Here is a 15,236-nt window from a genome sequence, read left to right on the forward strand (position 1 = left end):
ATGAGGTCACCTTTACCCGGCACCAATGTGCCAAAGGACCCTATGCCCTTCATGTACACCGGTTGACGGAGGAAGAGCTGCGGTATGAGGAGGAACAAGAGGACCCGGACGGGTCTGAAGAATACAGGGAGGAAGCATCAGGAGGACGCCGTTATTAGAGTACGGTAAAAAAAGAACTGTACATAGTTATCCGTAAGGGTATAAGAACTGCTGCTAATTTAAATATGTTTCCCGTTGGGACAAGTGTGAACTTAAACCCGTGTGTCCCCTATCCCTTAACAGGCTGAGGACTGTGAACAGCCATTCCTTTTCCCCACTGGCCGAGGACTGAGAGCGGCCACCTCCCCTTGTATATAGTTGCGCTTTCTAAGGCGCCCCCTACTGGTTTTATAGGAAGCTGTTGTTCTTGAACTGACTGTTGCACTTCTACCTGGTCACAAGTGCACAGTGGCCAGTAACTCAAAGAACATTATTATGAAAGAGTTTTATATGAAAGAAAAAGTTTATCTTGTTTAAATCTGATAATGTTTAATGTTTTATATGGTTATGGATGTTTAAAAAAAAAAAAAATTGTATGTTTTTGGATATTTTATTCTTTTACAGCCCGAGGACGTGCTGTGATTTACCAGGGGGGAATGTAGCACCCTGAGGACTCGGCTACTACAGGGGTATTGCACCTCAAACCAGAGGTGTGGTATTCCACTCCCGGGTAAGGATGGAGTGTGGGACTGAGCTCAGTAGGCTGCATGCACTACATACATCCCATTTCCGGGGGACAGAACTACGGTACTCCCACCAAGTATATGTGCAGGTACGACAGCGTCTGTCCCTGGCTGGAGTGGGAGGGGGGTGGAACATCCCAGTAGTGTAGGGGCAGATAGGGGGAGTACTCTGGGTAAAGCTAGGAGCTCATTGGGTGCTAGTCACCTGGGCTCACACATAGAGGGAGTATATAAGGTGGGCACCATCTTAGGACAGGGTCTTTTTAGTCAGTCAGTCTGAGGAGGAGCAGAGCAGAGGAGCTCAGCCAGGAGGGCTGACAGGGAGCTGTGGCTCCGGCTGGGCCCAGCTCCAGAGCCAAGCCTGCAGAGGAGAGAGGAGAAAGAAAGGCCCAGAGTGGAAGACCAGAGGGAACCCTAAGAACCCAGAATCAGACCAAAAAGGGTGAAGGGTTGGCGGACACGGGTACCGGAACCCGAACTGGTGGAGGCCACTTATCCTCAGCCAGGAACCGGAGGTCGTGGTCAAGATTTGCCACGACCCTCACCAAATCCACCAGAAAGGCACACCAAGTATAGGGTCAGGGAACCCAGAGGAGGTTTGACCACCAAGAGACCCGAGGGAGCCGGCCAAAGGTGGATCCCTGGTGGGAACGGCCAGAGACAGAGAGAGAGAAGGGAGCTCAGGACCACGCTCCGGAACTGCCTGGGGGTTAGCCGAGTCCAGGACCTGGTGGACGCAGCACGTCTCGGGTGGTCACTCAAGGCCAGAGTGACTGAGAGAACACCCGTGAGTAAAAACCCTGAAACTGCATCTCCTGACTCTGACTCTTCTTACTGCACCGTCACAACCCCCATCATCTTCATCTGCTGCCCTGAGGCCATACCCCTCCCGTTGGGGGTTATACCATCATCGCTGCACCCATACCACCGGCCTCAGCGGACTGTTCTGCAGCGGCGGCTGCAAAGCCGCACTCAACGGGTGGCGTAGTCGACATCCAAGTTAACATCTACTGCCATAGACTGCCACTTAGTTTGACACCCTGGGCACGGACCGGGTCACCGCCACAAGGACTACTACCCCTATCCAGATCCGGCTCCGGGTATCCCCTGAACATGGCCCAGGGGGTGCGTCAGTTACACAGGACACAGCAGGAGAGGAAGCTACAGAGTGGTAATCTGTGCATATGTATATGAGCCTGAATGTATGGTATGTATGTGCATATATAGTATATATGGCTGTGTATATGTGTATGTACATGTGCGTATAAGTAGTATATATGTGCCTATATATGGTATGGGTGTATGTACCTGTGCATATATGCAGTATATATTACAATCAAGAGAGCAAAAGTTGTCCTATAATGAAGGCAGTTGCTGAAACAGCATAGCTATACACATCAAAAAATTTGGCTCTTATCTGATAAACTAATCAGAGACCAAATAGGTTCACCTATTTGGTCTCTGATTAGTTTATCAGATAAGAGCCAAATTTTTTGATGTGTATGCAGTATATATGCCTGTGTATAGTGCTGGTCTTTGTATAGAGACTATTTTCAGTAACAGCGCGGTCATCTGCTGAGGTTCTCCTGCATCCACTATCTGGGTGCGCCACCATAGCTGTAATCAGGGTTACCTGGTAAGGGGCCCACTCAGAAGTTTCACCCCCCCTGAACCAAAACCCTAGCTACACCTCTGGACAGAGTGCAATGTTCGGATTTGACTTTACTAGGCGATTCAAGCAGTTGTCATGTAACCATAAGTATGTGATTTCTCAAACACATTCTCATCTGCTTCTCTGAACAGAAAATTAACAGAAATGGATGTGAAGCAGTTGAGAATGTGTTTGGCAAATCACATACTTATGGTCACATGAAAACCCCTTTAACATGGTGGAAGGATGAGCTGAGAGTATAAATTATAATTATTATAATATGGACTGACCTTAGGTTTTCCTGAACCTAGGGACTTACATAGAAGTCATGGCGGACCATAGCAGGAGTCCTAATTCTGGTTCCCCCTTCCCAAACCAAAAATTGTCAGCGGGGTCACAGTGCATAGGTGCAGTCACAGAATGGCGTATCTCCCGAAACACAGTGTCTGCAAATTGAGTTTCTGGTATTGGCTTATATCCTAAGTCATGTGATAAGGCTCGTTAAAGGGTCACTATTGACTTTTAGGATTGCTACTTCCTGTAGGTGGCACTAGAGTTCTAGTTCTCTTCCTCCCTGAAGAGACAATTTGCATATTTCCCAGAGGAGCATTGTGGCATTAAAAGTCTCCTCACCTGACGTGCTAGATACTGGTCTGACGCCTCTTATCCAGCCAAACCAGAACTCAAACTTTGCACTGACGAGGGGCAGTACCCCGAAACACAGTATATGCAAACTGAGTTTCTGGTATTGGCTTATATCCTAAGTCATGTGATAAGGCTCCTTAAAGGGTTACTATTAACTTTTAGGATTGCTACTTCCTGTAGGTGACACTAGAGTTCTAGTCCTCTTCCTCTCCGAAAAGACAATTCCTAACTTTTAAACGCAGGGAGATGGACATGTATTGTCATTTTTCACTTATTGAACTCTTTTAGAGTTCTCACCTACAAACTGTACAGAAAAGGTTGCATAGAAAAGATACAGTCCTATTTAAGAAACAGCAATTTGCATGTGGGCTGCTTTGGTTTGTGTGCCAGTGTTGATTTCAGTCCTAGTCCAGCTCGGCCAGGATGGCTGGATCTGACCAGCTTCAGTCCCCCTGCACTTCTCCCATACTGTAGAGGCAAAGGTGCTTCAGCTAGCAGACTTGGGAGAGTGCTTAGTTTGAACCAGTGATGACAACATGCCGCTGGTCCAAGCTATCAATCTTCAGGAGCACACAGCTCCCCTGCTTATCTTAAAGCCATGGGCCAGGAATAAGTTGGGACAAGCCTTTAAAAAGAATAAAAAGAAAAAGGAGGATACATGTAGCATTAATTCCATAAAAGGCTGATCTTTATTCCATTTTGTTAAAAAAAAAGGTAGGGATAGCCATACATTTTAACCCCTTAAAAGCCCAAAGCGTACTAATACGGACCTGCGCCCTGGGACTTAAGAGCCAGGTACGTATTAGTACGAAGTCGATCGCAGCATTGCGGTGGCAAGGGGAGGTGATCGCAATACTTACTTCTCCTGCCGGCGTCCAACATTGTCTGCAGCGGCTTCCCGGATGTTGCCATGATGATCCGATGTCGTCATGACAACATCCGGGTCACCAGACAGCAGGAAGATACTTTGATCATGCGCAGTGCATGATCAAAGTATCTTCTGCATCTGCAGAGCTGACAGCCTGTATAGCACAGGGATGGTGCTCCATCCCTATGCTATACGGGCGATCAGAATAAAAAAAGTGAAAGTCCCATAATGGGACAAAGAATAAAAGTAAAAAAAGTGACAAAAAACAAAAAAATGTTTTTTGTAAAAAAAATTTAAAAAAATAAAAAATAATCCACCAAAAATAAATATAATGTACCCATCAATAAATTTATTATGAAAAAAAAACACAAAACAATTAAAGTACATATATTTGGTATTGCCACGTCCAGCAAACACGGTTTGAACACGGTAAAAAAAAACAAAAAAAAAACGAAGCAAGAAACAATGCTTTATCATAATATTGCCAAACAAAAAATGGAATAACACGCGATCAAAAAGACGAATATAAATAAAAATGGTACCGCTGAAAACGTCATCTTATCCCACAACAAACAAGCCGACATACAGCTCCATCAGCCAAAAAATAAAAAAGTTATAGCTCTCAGAATAAAGCGATGCAAAAAAATTATTTTTTCTAGAAAATAGCTTTTATTGTGTAAAAGTGTGTGACCCCATTCTAACCGGACATTGGGGTCTGAGGCTGTCAGGGTTATAAGCCCAGCAGCAGAGAACCAACCCGCGAGGGATTTCAGGTCCCTTGGCCTAAGAAGCCTAGAGGCTCCGCCACACAGAGGGACCAGTACAGCGAGGAGAAAGCAAAAGGTACCCAAGGCCCGAGTCGCAAGCCATACAGGCAAAGTACACGGCTAGCTCAGGGACGTGGGCTATTACACCACGAAGAGGGGGATAGTCAGAAAGAGCATAGAGAGAACGGTAGGCCTACACACTCACCCTGACCAGTGGGGCTCACCCGAATGCTCTCAGACACCCAGGCCCATTTCTAACCGGTACTACTGTTGGGTCATTAATAATTCCTACAATAAAGACCCTGGACTGTTTGAAGCGGACTCTGAACTCTTACTATTGCGGCCTGCACTATCACCCCCAGCATCCACCTACACTGCCCTGTGGCTACACTCTTCCCGTGGGGAGTTATACTACCCCTGTGCTGCACACCAACACCAGCCTCAGCGGTCTGCCTCGCAGCGGCGGTTATCCCTGACCGCAATCCACGGGTGGCGTAGTCAGATATTCACAAATCTATAAATAGACTGCTACAACATTTGGTCTGACCACCCTGAGCCACGGGATTGGGTTGCCACTACTACCCCCAGCATCGTACAGAAGCCCGGTTCCGGGTACCCCACGGCCCAGGGGGCGAGTCAGCTTTGGCGTAGTCGGCAGGATTGTGACCAACCCGCCACAAACGGGTATTGCGTGCCTGAAAAAGACTTTATACATACCTGAGTGAAGTTTCCCGCCATTCGGGGCCATTTCCCGCCATCCGGAGCCGTTTCCCGCCATCGGGCGCCATCTTCGGGACGCCGCGCGGGAAGAAGAGGGGCGTGGACGTCAAAAAACTCGCGAGACCTGAAGCCCCGCCCTACGCTGAGACGCTGCGCAAGGTCCTGGAAGGAGATCCAGCGGACGCCGACGTCATCACCGAGCGACGCAAGGTCCTCGCCCAGAGCATCTCGAGCGGAGCCGCGGCCTACAGAAGAGGATCGTCGGAAGGTAGGCCACGGTTAACTAGGGGGGAGGAAGATGTCAGACGCGGAGGGACCCTCTATCACCAGCGTAGCCGCTGCAGCTGTGATGCCATTTTCCATGCCCTATATCCCCAGAGCGGCCTGGCTGCCACAGTATGCCGGCGAGTCGCATACCTTGGGCGACTTTAAAGAAAGGCTGTATAGCTTGTTCAAAGTTTATCCCCTGACAGAAGAACAGAAAGTAAGCATACTGATAGGGCAGTTAACTGGTGCGGCACAGCGGGAGGTTGAGTTTTGGACAGCGGAGGAGAAAAGGACTGTAAGGGGGGTTCTGACCCGTCTACGGGACACCTTTGATACCCAAACCTCAGCAGAAATCAAAATGCGGTTCTATGGATGTAAGCAGCGAGCCCAAGATAGTATCAGAGACTATGCCTTAAACTTGCAAGAAGCCCTGAGAGCAATCAAACAAGCTGACCCTGGCAGCGTGCAGGATACAGATAAACTATTGACTGACCAGTTCATAGAAGGTCTGCTGTCCAGCGCCCACAGAACCCAGCTGCGCCTCATGGCCCTACAGAACCCCGATTTGACTTTTGCACAGTTCAAAGATAGGGCCATCCGGGTGCTCCGAGAACCCGCACCAGGTGGCGCTGTAGCTTCCCGGTGCCCTGCCATCACTTACCACCAGGAGGCAGCGCCCTACCCTGCAGACCTTGTGGGGGCTGATGCGCAGGCCCTAAACCCATCCCCACCTGCAAACCTGCACCATCAGGTCCAAGAACTAACAAAGAGTGTTGCTGCATTGACCAGGACCATACAGTCGTTGCAGATGGAACCGTCAGGACCAATCAAGCTGGCTTCCAGTCCGGAGGATGTCCCGTGGCGTCGACAAAGGAAGATCCTATCTTTCAGAGGGAGGCCCGCCGACCGTTACACTGAGGATGGACAGCCGATTTGCCGCCGTTGCAGCCAGCCGGGACGCATAGCCAAGTACTGTACTTTAAACGGGTCTGACCTGGGGCAGAGGGCCAACCCCCAGGCATAAGGTCACCAGGCCCGTCTAATTGGCGTGATAAGTACGTAGGGCATAGGCGGATTATAATGAGGGCAATCCGGGCGACCGCCCGTTGACCCGAGCCTGCAAGGGGACCGCGGCTCCAGGCGGGGTGTCTAATGCCGGATTGCCCTCATTATATGTGCGGGCTGCCGCGGCACATAGCGGTAGCAGTGGCGGGAGGGGGGGGCCCGGACCGCTCCCCCAGCAGCGGCTGCCGCTACTTCTTCATCGGCCGGGCCAGCACTGCAGCAGTTAACTTCCCTGTGCTGGCCCGGCCGCGTCACTGCTAGGAGACACGGCCCTGTGCGCGGCTGTGTCTCCTAGCTGTGACGTCACGCAGTGCGCCCCGGCCTGCAATGCTGCACCGGAAAAGAGAGAGAGCAGGCAGGAGGAATGGAGCCGGGGGATGGTGAGTGTGTGTGTATGTGTGTGTGTGTGGGCAGGTGTGTGTGTGTGTTTGTGGGCAGGTGTCTGTGTGGGCAGGTGTGTGTGGGCAGGTGTGTGTGTGTGGACAGGTGTGTGTGTGTTTGTGGGCAGGTGTGTGTGTGGGCAGGTGTGTGTGTGTATATGTGAGTGTGTGTGTGGGCAGGTGTGTGTGTGGGCAGGTGTGTATGTGTTTGTGGGCAGGTGTGTGTGTGTGTATATGTGTGTGTGTGGGCAGGTGTGTGTGTGTTTGTGGGCAGGTGTGTGTGTGTATATGTGTGTGTGTGTGGGCAGGTGTGTTTGTGGGCAGGTGTCTGTGTGGGCAGGTGTGTGTGTGTGTGTGTGTGTGTGTGTGGGCAGGTGTGTGTGTGTGGGCAGGTGTGTGTGTGTGTGTATATGTGTGTGCGTGTGTGTGGGCAGGTGTGTGTGTGTGTGTGGGCAGGTGTGTGTTTGTGTGTGTGGGGGCAGGTGTGTGGGGGGGCAGGTGTGTGTGTATATGTGTGTGTGTGTGGGGGCAGGTGTGTGTGTGTTGGCAGGTGTGTGTGTGTGGGGGCAGGTGTGTGTGTGTGTGTGGGCAGGTGTGTGTGTGTGTGGGCAGGTGTGTGTGTATATGTGTGTGGGGGGGCAGGTGTGTGTGTGTGGGCAGGTGTGTGTGTGTGGGGGCAGGTGTGTGTGTGGGCAGGTGTGTGTGTGTGTGTGTGGGCAGGTGTGTGTGTGCGTGGGCAGGTTTGTGTGTGTGTGTGTGTGTGTGCATGTGTGTGTGTATATGCGTGTGTGTGTGTGTGGGCAGGTGTGTGTGTGGGGGCAGGTGTGTGTGTATATGTGTGTGTGTGTATATGTGTGTGTGTGTGTAGGGGCAGGTGTGTGTGTGTGGGGGGGGGCAGGTGTGTGTGTGTGTATATGTGTGTGTGGGCAGGTGTGTGTGTGTTTGTTGGCAGATGTGTGTGTGTATATGTGTGTGTGTGTGTGGGCAGGTGTGTGTGTGTTTGTGGGCAGGTGTCTGTGTGGGCAGGTGCGTGTGTGTGTGTGGGCAGGTGTGTGTGGGCAGGTGTGTGTGTGTATATGTGTGTGTGTGTGTGTGTGGGCAGGTGTGTGTCTGTGTGTGGGCAGGTGTGTGTGTGTGTGTGTGGGCAGGTGTGTGTGTATATGTGTGTGTGTGTGGGCAGGTGTGTGTGTGTGGGCAGGTGTGTGTGTATATGTGTGTGAGTGTGGGGGCAGGTGTGTGTGTGTTGGCAGGTGTGTGTGTGTGGGGGCAGGTGTGTGTGTGTGTGGGCAGGTGTGTGTGTATATGTGTGTGTGGGGGGGGGCAGGTGTGTGTGTGTTGGCAGGTGTGTGTGGGGGGGGGCAGGTGTGTGTGTGTGTGGGCAGGTGTGTGTGTATATGTGTGTGTGTGGGGGGGCAGGTGTGTGTGTGGGCAGGTGTGTGTGTGTGGGGGCAGGTGTGTGTGTGTGTGGGCAGGTGTGTGTGTGGGGGGTGTGTGTGTGTGCGTGGGCAGGTTTGTGTGTGTGTGGGCAGGTGTGTGTGTATATGTGTGTGTGTGTGGGGGGGCAGGTGTGTGTGTATAAGTGTGTGTGTGTATATGTGTGTGTGTGTGGGGGGGGGCAGGTGTGTGTGTGTGTGTGGGCAGATGTGTGTGTGTGTGTGTATATGTGTGTGTGTGGGGGGGGGGGCAGGTGTGTGTGTGTGGGCAGGTGTGTGTGTGTGGGCAGGTGTGTGTGTATATGTGTGTGTGGGGGGGGCAGGTGTGTGTGTGTGTGTGGGCAGGTGTGTGTGTCTGTGTGTGTGTGGGCAGGTGTGTGTGTGTGTGTTTGTGGGCAGGTGTGTGTGTATATGTGTGTGTGTGTGTGTGTGGGCAGGTGTGTGTGTATATGTGTGTGTGTGTGTGTGTGGGCAGGTGTGTGTGTGTGGGCAGGTGTGTGTGTGTGGGTGGGTGGGCAGGTGTGTGTGTGTGTGTGTGTGTGGGTGGGTGGGCAGGTGTGTGTGTGTGGGCAGGTGTGTGTGTGGGGGGGCAGGTGTGTGTGTGTGGGCAAGTGTGTGTGTGTGTCTGTGTGGGCAGGTGTGTGTGTGTATATGTGTGTGTGTGTGTGTATATGTGTGTGTGGGGGCAGGTGTGTGTGGGCAGGTGTGTGTGTGTGTGGGCAGGTGTGTGTGGGCAGGTGTGTGTGTGTGTGTCTGTGTGGGCAGGTGTGTGTGTGTATATGTGTGTATGGGCAGGTGTGTGTGTGTGTATATGTGTGTGTGTGTGGGCAGGTTAGAAAGTCTTGCCTGTTGAACACTACACCTGACTTGTCCAATGTTCTTGCTTCTCTATGGCTCTTCTCAGATATTCATTATACCAGCTCCCCAGAATACCAAAGCTAGGGTGGGTGACCGCGAGCCCTGGTGGTGGTCATAACTGCGGCCACCCAGGGGCAATACTCCATAACAACAATCCCCTGAGGTGGTGTAGGATGTAAGGACCTATTCACACTACATTCAGCGCTGCATTCAGGTCTTTACACAAGGCTTACAACTGAATCCCTGAAATTCAGGATTGTGCTGTCTGAAATGAGACATCTGAAAGCAGAGCAAATGGAGCCTAAAGATTTAGACTTTAGCCTCGGTTTGCCTTTGTTCAAATCAATGGCTATGTCAAGGCCCATCTGAATGCCATTTTTCAGGGATTTAGATAGAAGCCTGGAAAGAGGAGATGAATGCATTGCAAAATTCAGTGTGAATAGGCCCTTATATCTGGAGTCTTGATATTGATGCCACATGCATTTTACTTGTTTTTAACTTAAAAAAAAATACACATACACAAATTATACACACTATACATACACACACACTATACATACACACACACTATACATACACACACATTATACACACACACACACACGCTATACATACACACACACAGATGTGTGTGTGGGCAGGTGTGTGTGGGCAGGTGTGTGTGTGTGGGCAGGTGTGTGTGTGTGTGATGTCTGTCTGTTTGTGTGTGTGTGTGTGGGCAGATGTCATTGTGTGAAGTCTGTTTGTATGTATATTTGTGTTTCAAATGTGTTTATGCGTGTCTGTATATGTTTGTGTGTGTGTATGACTGCATGTGGCCTCCTGCTGAGTATAGTTGGCGCCGTGCGGCCTCCTGATGTCTCTGGGGGGGGCGTCGTGCGGCCTCCCGCTGTGTATAGATGGCTACGTGCGGCCCCCCGCTGTGTATAGATGGCTACGTGCGGCCCCCCGCTGTGTATAGACGGCGCCGTGTGGCCCCCCGCTGTGTATAGATGGCTACGTGCGCCCCCCGCTGTGTATAGATGGCTACGTGCAGCCCCCCGCTGAGTATAGATGTCGCCGTGCGGCCTCCTGCTGTGTATAGATGGCTACGTGCGGTCTCCCGCTGAGTATAGATGGCGCTGTGCGGCCTCCTGCTGTCTCTAGGGGGAGCGCCGTGCGGCATCTATACTCAGCAGGAGGCCGCACGTAGCCATCTATACATGTATACTCAGCAGGAGGCCGCACGTAGCCATCTATACGGTGCCATCTATACACAGCGGGAGGCCACACGGCGCCATCTATACACAGCGGGAGGCCGCACGGCGCCATCTATACACAGCAGGAGGCCGCACGGCGCCATCTATACACTGCGGGAGTCTCAGTGCTTTGCAACAGCAGTCAATAAATTCTGCTTGACTAATTCTGAGCACCATAAAGTCTGGTTCGCTTCTAACCTGCTGTCTTCATTTTCAGCTTGCTGAATTCTATCTCATTTACTGTCATTCGAGACGATGCCTTTGCTGGTCTCTTTCACCTTGAATACCTGTAAGTGCTCCACTTAATGTCATATTTTTGATTCTGTTCTTCTTCATCTTTTGGCATGTGCAATTGTATGAGCAAGTATTCATATGAATTTATGACCTACTTAAACCTTTGAGGACCTTAAATTTTATTCAATCAAATTTTTTTCCAGTTTAAAAGTATGGGACATATATGTGCCTTGGTCCTCAAAGGGTTTTTAAAGGGGCTGCAAACATAAATACGAAAAAAATAATTCAATTAGTGCTTTTTGTGTTCATTTAATTTTTATTTGAAGTCCATTTTTTTATATACCTTGAAATTAAGCCCTACCCCATGGAATGGAGCCCTACCTACATGACATCTGAGAGCTGCATGGATCCCGCTTGTGAGGTGCCTGTCCGTCACTACTATTCAGTTTTAGGGTCCACTCACTAAGCCATATATTCTCCCATGCAAGAGAATAGGGCCAATTATGCTAATGACACTCGGCTCAAACTCTGTCAGAGCTTCAACTGAGTGTGATCCGATTCTCTCGCAGCACAGATATGGAGAAGATGGAGAACTTAATTTCTCCATCTTCTCCATAGTCTCTGTGAGTGTTCATCGGACAGCACTTGGATGACATCCGAGTGCAGTCCAATGTTTTACGTGCACCCATAGACTTGTATGGGTGCACATGGTCCGAATATCAAATGAGATTATTTTCTCATGCCAATAATCGCACTGTCCCATAGTATAACATAGGGCCGAGTCCTATCCGATAAAACATCACATAGCATTCGGCCGTGTTATATGACAGTGTGAGCAAGTCCTTAGAGTCAAGGAATATTTACATGCAGATGATGATATTACTCTCCAAGTGTATATTTTTTTAGACTAGTTCATAGTAAATGCTTTGCCTTTTTGACATGTGATCAACTAAAGAACAAGAAAGATTTAGGACCTCCCCTATAGAGAAACGGAAAATAGTTTGGAGGACTTGCATGTCCTTTTTTATTTATTATGAGAAAATCATAAAAGATCCCGTTTTTTAACCATGCTGTGACTTTCTGCTGAGGGAGAGGGAGAGAGCTGCCCTATTCAGAGTCTGTAATAAGACCTGCTGACAAAAGTGTTGAAGATACAGTCTAATGTGAATTAACAATGAAAAAAAGTTAATTTCACAAATGGCTTGTATTTTTTTTAATACAAACTTTTTGTCTTTACAGCTCCTTTAAAGGGAATCTGTCATCAGGTTTTTGCCACCTAATCTGAGAGCAGCATAATGTAGGGTTAGAGGCACTGATTCCAGTAATGTGTCACTTACTGGGCTGCTTAGTGTTGTTTTGATAAAATCATTGATTTGTCAGAAGGTAATTATCACTAGATGACTAGTAAGTTCTGTAGGAACCCACCCCCATCACTGATCAGTAGATTTCTGTGTACACTGAGCATGGGCAGAAAGCTGCCAATCAGTGGTGTGGGTGGGGCTATACAGAGCGCAGCATTCAGAGAGCTGCTAGATCTGCAGCAGATAAAATGGTGATTTTCTCAAAATGACCACAAGCAGCTGAAAAAGTGACACATCGCTGGAATCAGGGTATCTGCTCCAATATTGTGCTGCTCTCAGATGAGGCAGCACAATTAATATTGTGCCAAATTAATTTCCCGTGAACTATCACATGATCTATCACAGGGGATCATGTGACATGTCACGTGATAAATCAGGTGGGGGGGGGGGCCCGCGCCTTCTAAACTGCCCGGGGCCCTTGCTACTCTTAATCCACCCCTGACGTAGGGTGATGCCCGGTTTTACCCGTAGTGCTGGACGGTATCCCCATGAGTGCACTGCTGGACACCGGGTACCAAGTGACTACCCATCCCCTATGTACTTTTCAAGCAGTACTGGAGTGACACTGATATAACCCGTTATCCAGACGATGACTTGAGCATCATCGCCAGCAATGGTCAACCCGTGCCGCAGGTGGGGTTCAGAGAGATGACCATCAAGATTGGTAAGGTTGAACTGCCGGCACAGGGAGTGATTATTGTGGACATTGACCGTCGAGAAAGTCACCCTAAAATAACCTTGGGTACTAACGTGATTGAAAATTGTCTTTCAGAAGTAATTGTAATTTTGCACCAGGTGGCGATGAATGAGAGTTCCAGCCAACAGAGAGTCCTCCAGAAAGAGATAAGAGCTCTGATGAGACGGCAGCAGGTAGAACTGTCTGGTGGTGAGATTGGTAGCGTGAGGATGAGCGACCAGTTCCCCATTGCCATGCCTCCCAACAGTGAAATGATGATCTGGTGTCGGACTGCAATCGGGTTAAGAGGGAGAGACTACCAAGCCATGGTAGAACCCGTGTACTCAGACAGCAGGCCCACCATTTTGACAGCCCGGGGGGTGGTTGATGTCCGCCATGGAAGGGTGCCCGTCCGGATCTTAAACATTGGGGAAAGGGAAGTACATTTGCCCCGGTACGCTACATTAGCCAAATTGTTTGCTGTCGAACACAATGCTCTCAGGGTCGTGGAGCCCTTGCCTCCATCTCTCCCGGTGGAGGATAATGGCTCCCAGAAACACAAGGAGGACTGGTGCCATAAACTCCATGTGGGTGTTGACTCTACTCCCCTGCACCAAAAACAAGGAGTCTACCGGGTGATTCAGGAGTACGAGAGAATCTTTAGTAAGCACCCGCAGGACTTTGGCAGAGTGAAAGGGGTAGAACACCACATCCCCACGGGGAGCCACCCACCAATAAAAGAGAGACACAGACCTGTACCCCCTGCACATTATCAGAACGCAAAGGGCATGCTGAGAGAAATGAAAGAAGCTGGGGTCATTAGAGATAGCTGTAGCCCCTGGGCAGCTCCCTTAGTTTTGGTAAAAAAGAAAGATGGTACCATGAGAATGTGCGTGGACTATAGAAAGGTTAATCGTATCACCCATAAAGACGTGTACCCGTTGCCTAGGATAGAGGAGTCTTTAGCCGCACTAAAATCAGCTAACTTCTTCTCTACTTTGGATCTTACTAGCGGGTACTGGCAGGTGCCTGTGGCAGAGGCTGACAAGGAGAAGACCGCCTTCACCACCCCGATGGGATTAAGTGAATTCAACTGTATGCCCTTCGGGCTCTGCAATGCACCCGGGACCTTCCAGAGGCTGATGGAATGCTGTCTAGGGCACCGAAACTTTGAGACGGTCCTACTTTACTTAGACGACGTGATTGTATATTCGAAGACCTACGAGGACCATCTGAAACACCTGGCAGAGGTGTTCGAAGCCCTGGCAGGCTTTCGCCTGAAGGTGAAGCCCTCAAAGTGACACCTGTTGAAACCGAAGGTACAGGACCTAGGACACGTGGTGAGTGCAGAGGGAGTAGCCCCCGACCCCAACAAGGTTACAGTAATCAAGAGCTGGCCAAGCCCCTCTAACATAAAAGAAGTGAGGCAGTTCCTCGGGTTGGTAGGCTACTACCGAAGGTTCATCCCCGGGTTCACCAAGATGGCAGCCACTATCCAGGACCTCCTTATAGGACAATCTAAGACCAGAAGCCAAAAGTCACCCTTCAAGTGGGGCAAGCCGGAAGAGGAGTCCTTCCGCCAGCTGAAGATGACCCTCACGGGGGATGAGATCCTGGCCTACCCCGATTATGGCCAGCCTTTTATTCTCCACACAGACGCCAGTAATGTGGGGCTGGGAGCCGTACTGTCACAGAACCAACAGGGCAGAGAAAGGGTGATCGCGTATGCCAGCCGGAAGCTGAGGCCCACCGAGAGAAACCTGGAGAATTGCAGCTCCTTTAAGCTGGAGTTCTTGGCAGTGGTGTGGGCCGTAATGGAACGTTTCAAGCATTACCTGGCCTCTGCGAAGTTCACTGTGTACACGGACAACAATCCGTTGATGCATCTGGACAATGCGAAACTTGGTGCCTTAGCGCAGCGGTGGATGGCCCGGCTAGCAAACTATGACTTCACCATCAAGTACCGGGCAGGCCGAGCCAATGCCAATGCAGATGCCCTATCGAGAATGCTCCACTTGCCCGATGAGGGAGAAGATCCAGACGAGCTGGAGGAAATAGAGCTCCCTGCATTCCACGGGTATGGGGCCACTCAGTCCTCCCACCGTGTAAGAGACAAAGACTCGACAACCGTCATGTTCAATCCCTTACCTCACCACGGCTGGGCTGAAAAGCAGGATAGTGACCCTGCAGTTCGCTTGGTGAAGGAAATGCTGACTCAGGCAGATGCCTATCCCGATCCGGATGCCCCTGAGGAAGCTAAGCAGCTGTGGAAGGAGAAGAGCAGACTATTTCTCTACGAAGGTAAACGGTGCAGAAGGCTTGTCAACCACCGGACACACGAGTTAACCTGG

This window comes from Phyllobates terribilis, unplaced genomic scaffold, assembly GCF_046119375.1.
Source record: "Phyllobates terribilis strain yellow unplaced genomic scaffold, ASM4611937v1 Scaffold_13__5_contigs__length_258822181, whole genome shotgun sequence".
NCBI classification, from domain to species: domain Eukaryota; kingdom Metazoa; phylum Chordata; class Amphibia; order Anura; family Dendrobatidae; genus Phyllobates; species Phyllobates terribilis.